Source organism: Crinia signifera, chromosome 5, assembly GCF_055691185.1.
Source record: "Crinia signifera chromosome 5, ASM5569118v1, whole genome shotgun sequence".
In the NCBI taxonomy this organism is placed as follows: domain Eukaryota; kingdom Metazoa; phylum Chordata; class Amphibia; order Anura; family Myobatrachidae; genus Crinia; species Crinia signifera.
This window is the reverse complement of record NC_139221.1, coordinates 114,042,962-114,052,172: the sequence shown is the minus strand read 5'-3', so window position 1 is coordinate 114,052,172 and position 9,211 is coordinate 114,042,962. Positions and strand designations below refer to the sequence as shown.

At 46.6% G+C, this 9,211-nt stretch overlaps 1 protein-coding gene across 2 annotated transcripts in view; it reads left to right on the top strand.

Moving 5' to 3' along the window:
• The first annotated feature begins 225 nt into the window (after positions 1 to 225).
• CAP2 (cyclase associated actin cytoskeleton regulatory protein 2) overlaps positions 226 to 9,211 on the top strand; it is a 119,991-nt gene continuing 111,005 nt past the window's right edge. Inside the window, exon 1 of one of the 2 annotated variants that reach the window (XM_083187874.1) lies at positions 226 to 496. The gene's annotated coding sequence lies outside the window, so the exon portion shown is untranslated. The remainder of the gene's footprint in view (positions 497 to 9,211) is intronic. The other variant, XM_083187873.1, reaches the window with a different exon arrangement.

The following is a 9,211-nucleotide window of genomic DNA, read 5'->3' as shown; positions in this document are numbered from 1 at the left end:
TTGTATTTGTGGATCACACACACAAATTGACTTATGGAATTCAAAAACTAAAACTAAATAATGACTGAACAGAGTAGTAGTTCTGGCTGACACCAAGAACAAAAAGTAAATCAAATGTTTTCTCTTGCTCCCCTCAGTAATACTAATATCAATTCAGTGCTATGCGCACATTGATCCTCATCCCATAGTTCCCACCTGGCTGCCGAGCACAGCCCGCACACTGCCCATCTCTGCTGCCGCTGTGGCGTCCCCTCGCCTCCTCCCTCCTCCCCTCCCGCCGTCGTCTCTGCCCGCGCCGCCCGCAGCCCCCACAAGACGTGTCTTTCTTTATTTGGAGATGCCGGAACGCAGCGCAGCCGCCGCTCTCTCTCCCGCATGAGTGACACGCGCAGGCACGGGCTGATCATCTCTTTATTTGCCTCCATCTCTGTATCTGCATCTGGCATATTATTTCCCTATTGCGGATCTGTGTCTGGTCAGCCCCGGACAGCAGCAGGTAATGTCGCCCTATTCCGCCCGATGGTGTGTGTGTGTAATTGCCTTGTTGTGCTGGCGCTATCAGATGGAGCCATGTGAGAGGGTAGCATAATGGGCGCCTGTGGGGCAGAGGGCGCAGACCTCAGACATCCCTTATTCAGGAAAATAGTCCTGATGTGCCGGTGTAAATGAATTGAATGATTCACATGCACAAATAATCAGAACACCATTCAGCCATCATCCAGCAGGGACATTACCGACCACCCCCAACCACTGTCTGACTCTCTCCCCTCTATAGTCTGCAGAATCGCGGCCTGGCACAGTGAGTGCACGCTGCCCGGGAATATGGTGGTATAGGATAGGACAGTAGCAGGGAAGATGGCTGTGCGGTTACTATGGTGAGAGGAGACTGTTATTATCTGACATGGTGCTGTTGAAGGAATCTGGCTGCTCAGCACCTGCTGAGAATCTACCTCAGTTTCACCTTAAAACTCATGTCTGGTTACTGGCTAGCTTAGCACTGCTGCTGTACAGTTATTATTATGACTTTTCATGTGTTTGGTTCTCATTTGTTAACTGTTTGATGTTTGGCAACATTTAGCAAATTGTGTTTTTTATTTGTAGCAGAAAAGCAGGGTTGGAATTAGGCATGTCTGTGCCGAGGGTGGCTTGTATTTGGCCATCCTTGCCGTTTAACCCCTGCGCTGGCCGCTTGCCCTATTTAGGGTTCCAGAGGAGTCCTCACTGTCAGAGGATGGCGAGGATTCCCCCGAACTGTGAGGTTCACGGATAATGCAAGGAGCCCGCTGCATTTAGCCTCACGATTTGGTGGGCGCACATGTCGTTTCCACCTCGCTGTAAAAACACAGCGAGGTGGAAACGGTGTGTGTAGGGGGGCCAGTTAAATACTGACCAGCGAGCTGTGATGGCGAGCAATCACCACCGCTCGCCATCACAGCTCGCCTGGTGGCATTGAGCTTGCCACCTCATGCATCATTGATTCATGGCTATAACCCCCCCCCCCTTGAGATTATCCCCCCCAGGCCTGGCCACTGGTAAAGGGGTGTGGTCACAGGTGAAGGGGGCGTGGCAAAGTACCCTTTCCGAATGTGTACTGGGCATTCTTTCCCCTACCTTTCCATGCAGGGAAAAATTGCATAAGTCTGCGTGGCCGGCCGCATGGCTCTGCTCCCTGTCTGAGTGACACTCCCCCCCCCCCCCCAGACTTGCGCGGTTAGCTGCGGCTCCCGTCACCCCCGCATTGTGGTTTCAACAACACTAGGGCAGGCTACTCGGAGTCCTCAGTCCGGAAGTTCAGCGGTCTAGAATCACTCAGCATGGCTCAGCTCAGAGCTTTTTAGACTGCAGCTGCTGCCCCACCCACTATTATGGATGGGGTTGTCTGTGCGCAACAAACTATTGCATTCATACCAGATGAATACATGGTGAATCCCAGTGTCTTACTTCACATGATTTTGCCTATTTTTCAATTCCAAACAAAGAAATGTACTCACCAGTCTTGATTTGGCGCGTTGCAGGAATTCCTTCATATTAGCTTAGAGAAGTGTCCTCCTTGTTGCTGCTGGAGGCGCAGACACAAGCTGGATGACTCTCCCCGCAGATCCCCCAATAAGGATCCAGTCACAGTGGTGGTAGGGTGCACTAAGTCTGGCCCCTTCCGGATATTTGAGATGCGTGTGCGCTGGATGGTCTTTCTGTCTGGACAGCCCTGTGGGAGCGGGTCTGTGGGCTGAGACATCATGAAGCAGCGGCACACTGACTGCCGGGACTTGACCAATGTTGCAAGACATCACTGGGAAAGGGGGCACTGCACTATAGTTGGAGGGTATGAGCATCCAGCAGCAGGCCGGACAGGCAGCGTGGCAGCGGAAGGCTGTCCGGGGAGAATCCCAGAATCCGGGTGACTGGAAAAGCCTCCTGGACGGTTTCTAGCAAATCCTGAAGAATCCCTGAAATCCTAGCTACACATAGCAGCCAAGCGAGTCCCATTCAGCAAGACCTACTTCGCCGCAAGGAGACTGTGTGGGGTCAAAGAACAGGATCTGTCCACTGCGGTACAGCCGTACTGTGAATACATGCATTGTAATGTATGTGTTCACCTTGAAATCTGGCTGTCATGCCGCCAGGTCCTACTGCAACATGCTGCATACAATCATTCGATTTATGGAACAGATGTGGTCAAAATCAAATGATTGTATGCAATATCTCATAAGTGTATGGGCTACATCAGGGCTGGGCAACACCAGCCCTCCAGATGTGGATGAACTACACATCCCAGGATGCTTTGCATGAGTTTTGCTATGTGGCCATGCTGAAACTGATGCAAGGCATGCTGGGATGTGTAGTTCATCAACATCTGGAGGGCCGGTGTGGCCCAGCCCTGGGCTACATTAAGATTTTATTTTTTTTCCAATTCCCATTATCCAATTGCACAATGAATTGTCACTAAAATAACACTTAAGGCCCCCACTATGCGATTTGGGCACAATTTTCACCCGATTTGGATGAATCGGGCCGTGAAATCGGCCCAATTCGCACATGTAGACATCCCGTGGGATCCGACCGCGCATCGGATCGAGGTCGGACGGGCTGCACATAAGATTTGCTAAATCTTATGTGCAGGCAGGCCTGGAGCTGTGCGGGGGATGCCGGCTAATAGAGAGCCGAGCAGGGGGAGGCTGCATAGGGAGCCGGGCAGGAGGAAGCTGTTGCGGTGAGGTGACAGCGGGAGCAGGGCGCCGGGCAGGGACAACTTGAAGACGCTGGCTACCGGGCAGCGGTGGGTGCCAGGAGGAAAAGATAACTTGAAGAAAAAAAAAAAAAACGCTCAAAGTGCCTAATCGTGTGTCCCCCTCCCTGGGAGCTGCAGGGGAAATCAGGTCAGACTTGTCCCTAGGACAAGTCAGACTAATGTATGGGGGACTTTACCCTAGGAAGTTTTAGACCCAATTGCTCCTCTTTATAGGCATCAGACAAATACACTGAAGAAGGACCAGTGGTTGACCAGAATTTTAATAGCATCATTATGGAAATTAAGACATTCACACAAGAGTATAAATTAAGTTGATTTGTTTGCACTATGTTTAGTGTATAGTACACATGGTAGGGTTGTGTGAGGATTTTGTTGTGTATTCCTGCTTGTTTTATGGTACGGTATTGGATATTATAAATTTAAATAAGCTATAATACAGACAGCTTTATTGAGCGACGTACCAGAAGTATTATTCCAATAAAAATCAAGATTTCCAAAATTAAGAAAACAAAACATTTAAAGAACCTTTGAGGTCCATAGTTCTTACTGTATCCTAGTGGAGGACCTGAATAGAGTGTTGCTGATGCCCACATGGGTATTGCCAGGTCTTCTGAGGTAACCCTTCTGCTCTTATTTGGGGTATCACTGCAAAATACAGATGCATCTTCTGAACACTATAGCTGGCATTACCCTCCGCACTGCAGACCCGGTGTACGTTTATATGGAAGCAGGGTTTTACTGCATTCTTCCTTTAATGCATAAAGCTAAATCTAGAGCAAATTAGAATGCTGACTTCAGGGCTGGTGACTGCAGGTAGCCAACCACCTTTCATTGCTTTCATTGCCTCCTGTATTTCCAGGACTGTGGAGGTAAGTCACTAGGCTCTTGGCAAAAGTTTACTGTAGGGGATGGTGGCGCATTTTCTCTTGCTGTCTCCTGTATGTAGTTTGAATCTGTGATGTAGCACCGGCCAATCAGTTCTTAACTGTGAAGTTACAGGCATGGTTTGAAAAAGGACAGGTAGGAGCTGATTGGCCGGTGATAAAAACCAGACACTTTATCACTTCACCGAAATGAATAAATCTACCCCTGAGGCCCTTATTCAGATCTGATCACAGTACAAATTTGTTCTCAAAATGGGAAAAACCATGTGCACTGCAGGTGGGGCAGATGTAACATGTGCAGAGGGAGTTAGATTTATGTGAGTTATTTTGTTTCTGTGCAGGGTAAATACTGGCTGCATTATTTTTACACTGCAATTTATATACAAGTATATCAGTCTGAACACACCCCACCTAAATTGTACTCTCTCTGCATATGTTACATCTGCCCCCACCTGCAGTGCACATGGTTTTGCCCATTTTGAGAACAAATTTGTACTGCGATCAGATCTGAATAAGGGCCTGATTACAGTCCTTGGATTACTGCTTCAATGTTGTTTGACTAATATACCAAATAAAAGCATGTTTTTATTTATCTGCCGATTTTTCTAGTAGCAAAAGGCTGGGCTGTTATGGGATAATTATTTAAAGGCATTCCCTTAAACACCATAAGCGTAGTTCTGTGAGCTGGGAAAGTATTACTGTACTAATCACACTGACATTATCAATGGGCACAGGGAGACTGCTCCTAAAGCAAACAGCAAATGTATGTATGTGGAAGGAAGGTGGCCTACCACCAGGACAGTCTCTTCCCTCCATCTTATATCATCTTTACCTGAGCATGTTCCTAATCTTTTATATGATGTTATTTATTTACTTTTGTTTCTCACTGCTGCCATTTAGGAGTAATTTCTATGTGCTGCAGTTATTGAGACATCAATTGAAATAAACAGTGTAGTCATGGGATAAGGTCACTAGGTCAACAAGTATTAGGTCGACATCACTAGTTCCACATGCATGAAGGTTGACATGACTGAAGGTCGACATGCAGGAAGGTTGACATGGGTTACCTTCGACAGGGTCATTAGGTCGACACAAGCATTAGGTCAACATGAGGAAGGTCAACAGTCAAAAGGTCGACATGGGGTTTTTCAAGTTTTTTTGGAACGGACATGATGGTATTTCATGCCCTACCATCCACTAGGGCACGGTGGGAGAATAAAATAGTGTGCCAAGCATTGCGAGGCACCGAGCCCGAAGCATGGCAAGCGCAGCGAGCCATGCGAGGGGACACGGTGCTATGTTTCAGGTCCACTGCATCGAAATTCAGGACAATAAAAAATGAAAAACCCCATGTCGACCTTTTGAATGTCGACCTTCCCCATGTCGACCTAATGATTGTCGACCTCCCTGCATGTCGAAATTCAGTCATGTTGACCTTTAGTCATGTCGACGTAGTGGTGTCGACCTAATGATTGTAGATCTAGTTGATCCCATTCCGTAGTCATGTTGATTGGATATTAGATATGATCCTTTTGGTTATACTGAGATGTTTTCCCAGTGCTTAATGGCCTGTTAATGAAAAAGCCATCTTTTTACTAGCTGTTATTGTGTTGTATTCAATGTTATCAATGCTTTTATAATGTGCCTAATACCCCTTTTACACCGCCGAAAAATCCGGGTCAGCGGCGGGTCAGACCCGGATCCGCGGCGGTGTAAATGGGGGGTATCCGTTTCCATTTACACGGTTCATGCATGACCAGGCTCTACAAGCAGAGCGCTGCACATCAGCAAATGTGTGAGGACAACAACATCCGTAGAGTGCTGTGTGGCTGAATGGGAGACAATGCTCATGTCTCAGTTAATTATTCAAATCTAGAGGATTCATACAACATTCAGTGATGTGTGTGCAGATCGTATCTCAAGAGGAAAATGTAGACTAGAGCGCGAGTCTACAGTTTCTTCTGAAACAATGAAATGGGTACAGAGCTAAGTAATGATTAGCGGCACTTGGAGCATACACTTCCTGGGGTGCCCCCCCCCCCCAAAAAAAACCCCCAAAAACAACAACAACTACTTGTCAGAAAATGCTTAGATTTGTAGCTCATCAATTGCTTTAATGCTATCTGTGGTTTATGTCTATGTCAAGACAAGTCCAAATATGCCCTGTCTGCTTGCTTGGCTTTCCACATAAGCTCTACTTTATTTAGTTCCTCAATGGTGAGTGCTATTTTTCAGTGTATGATATAATGCTCTATTTTCTGATAATATAGCAATGTGAAGTATTTAAGAACACGTCTATAAATTACTTTAGAGGTAACCAAATGATGTGTTTGTGAACAGGAGTATGGGGGGGGGTATTCAATCTAGGGTCACGGCTGTCGAGCTGGCGCGACAGCCGTGACCCTGTCCTGTTCTCGGTCTGCTCGCCCGAGAATTTGCAAGCGAGATTCATTGTCCCGCGTGCAGCGGAACGAGAAGGGGGCGTGGCTGCGAGCTGCTGCCCGGGAAGAGGCGAGCTGCAGCCGGGAGCTTGTCACTTCCTGGCCGTCCCCGGCAGAATGAGCACGACTGCTTGTGAAGTTGGGCTCGTTCTGCTGAGATCCCTTGTTCAATGCTTTCTGGGAAGACAGCATTGAATAGGGCCACACAGCCATCTCCTCGTCGGGAGATGGCTGCGGGAGATTGAATTCCCCTCTAATACTCATAGTGTTTTATTAAGATACGTCCCCTCACCTAAGTGTAATATACCACAGACTGTTCATGATAAAAAAAATTCAAGATTCATGATTATCAAACCCACAAAAATCTAGAAAAAAACCTCAATTATCTGCAAATCTCTTGGTTAAAATGACTAAAGCTGTGTACATGCTACACAATGGGGGTTATTTTGGTTCACTCTTTCTGACAAATTCCTTCTTAGATGGACATAACCATGTGCACTGCAGGTGGGGCAGATGTTACTTGTGCAGAGAGAATTAGATTTGGGTGGAATTTTACTTCCAAGTGAGATCTATATTGCAGTGTAAAAATAAAGCAGCCAGTATTTACCCTGCACAGAAACAAAATAACTCACCCAAATCTAATTCTCTGCACATTTTACATCTGCCTCCCTGCAGTGCACACGGTATTGTCCATCTAAGAAGGATTTTGTCAGAAAGAGTGAACTAGAATAAGGCCCAATGTACCCAGAGATATAGGCAGCGGCAGTTTGCTGGCGTCAGAAAATGCATATGCATTCTGCGGCATGGTCCGTGTTAATAATGTCCCATCATCTCTACATGCAGGAAGACCTAGACCATTGTTAACGACCAGCAGGAACGCGTGTTGTTAATGATTTAGTGTGTTCACTCTAGATCACAGGTTCTCAAAGTCGGTCCTCAGGACCCCACACAGTGCATGTTTTGCAGGTCTCCTCACAGAATCACAAGTAAAGTAATTAGCTCCACCTGTGGATCTTTTAAACTGTGTCAATGAGTAATGAGTGCAGCTGTGCACCTGCCGGGTGACCTGGAAAATGTGAACTGTGTGGGGTCCTGAGGACCGACTTTGAGAACCCCTACTCTAGATGATATGCACGATAATATAGTTATCATGCATATCATTAACTTTTATCGTCTTGTGCAGTGGTTCCTAACCTGTGGTACGCGTACCCCTGGGGGTACGCGTCCACCCGCTCAAGGCAGCAGCATCAATGGTGAGTGTGCTGCTGCTGGGAAATACTGTGGGGGCATTGCTGGCACTGTGGGTGTATACTTATTGCTGGCACTGTGGGGGCATATTTATTGCTGGCACTGTGGGGGTATACTTATTGCTGGCACTGTGGGGGCATATTTATTCTTGGCACTGTGGGGGTATACTTATTGCTGGCACTGTGGGGGCATATTTATTCTTGGCACTGTGGGGGGCATTGCTGGCACTGTGGGGGCATACCATATTGTTGGCACTGTGGGGGCATATTTATTGCTGGCACTGTGGGTGCATTGCTGGCACTGGGGCACACTTGTTGCTGGCACTGTGGGGCATACTTGTTGCTGGCACTATAGGGGCATTGGTGGCACTGTGGGCGCATACCCAGTACCATGGGGTCATACCTGGCACCGTGGTGGCATTCCTGTTTCTAGCACTGTGGGGGCATACCTGGCACCATTAGAGCATATGTGTATCTGGCACTTTTGGGGGCATATGTGTATCTGGCACTATTGGAAGGCTAACGTGATCCTTTGGAATGTCTGTTGCTTCAGTAATAGAGATTTGACAGTGTTCTGTTATTTTATATGCTGTCCGCAGAATGGGCTGAGCTTATATTGTGGTCAAGTGGTTGCACTTTTTTTTTCTCGTCATTGCCAGTATGACTTGCCCCTGTTAAGGCACACCCTTCAAATGAGGCCACACCCCCTTTTAGGCCACACCCCTATTTTTTCCGCGAGGGGGTACTCATAAATGAAAATCCTAATCAAGGGGTACGGGAGACAAAAAAGGTTGGGAACAACGGGTCTAGTGTGTACACACCTCCAAGGTCTATTTTGAAAGAAATCAGACCAATTAAAATTGGCCTTCATTGATGTTGGGCTTAAAGGGCTAAAACACACATTTACTAACATTTAAATAATAATATAAAAAAGAATCTGTTAACACTGGAAGACCGTTATAAATTAAGATTGATTTTAATCAATCTGAAATTGAGCAAAAACTATTAAAATTAACCTTTAGTAAATAAACCCCTACATGTGTATTTCAAGCATTGCAAAACATTATTGTAGTGGATAGCATTGTTGCCTTACTGCACTGAAGTCATGAGTTTGATTCTCGGCCATGGTTCATCTGTGTGGTGTTATTATGTTCTCATCGTGTATGACATGTTGTCTTCTGGCTTCTCAGGTTTCCTCCAACATGCCAAACAAATAACGATTGGTTAATTGGCTTCTGTCGAAAATAAAGCCTAGTGTGCATGTGTGTCCTTGTGATAGGGAACATAGTTTGTAAGCTCCACTTAAGCAAGAACTGACGTGAAAAACGGAGACAGGCCACATCACTGGAAACATGTCCTCTTTTCTAATTTGATGCCAAGAAACACTGG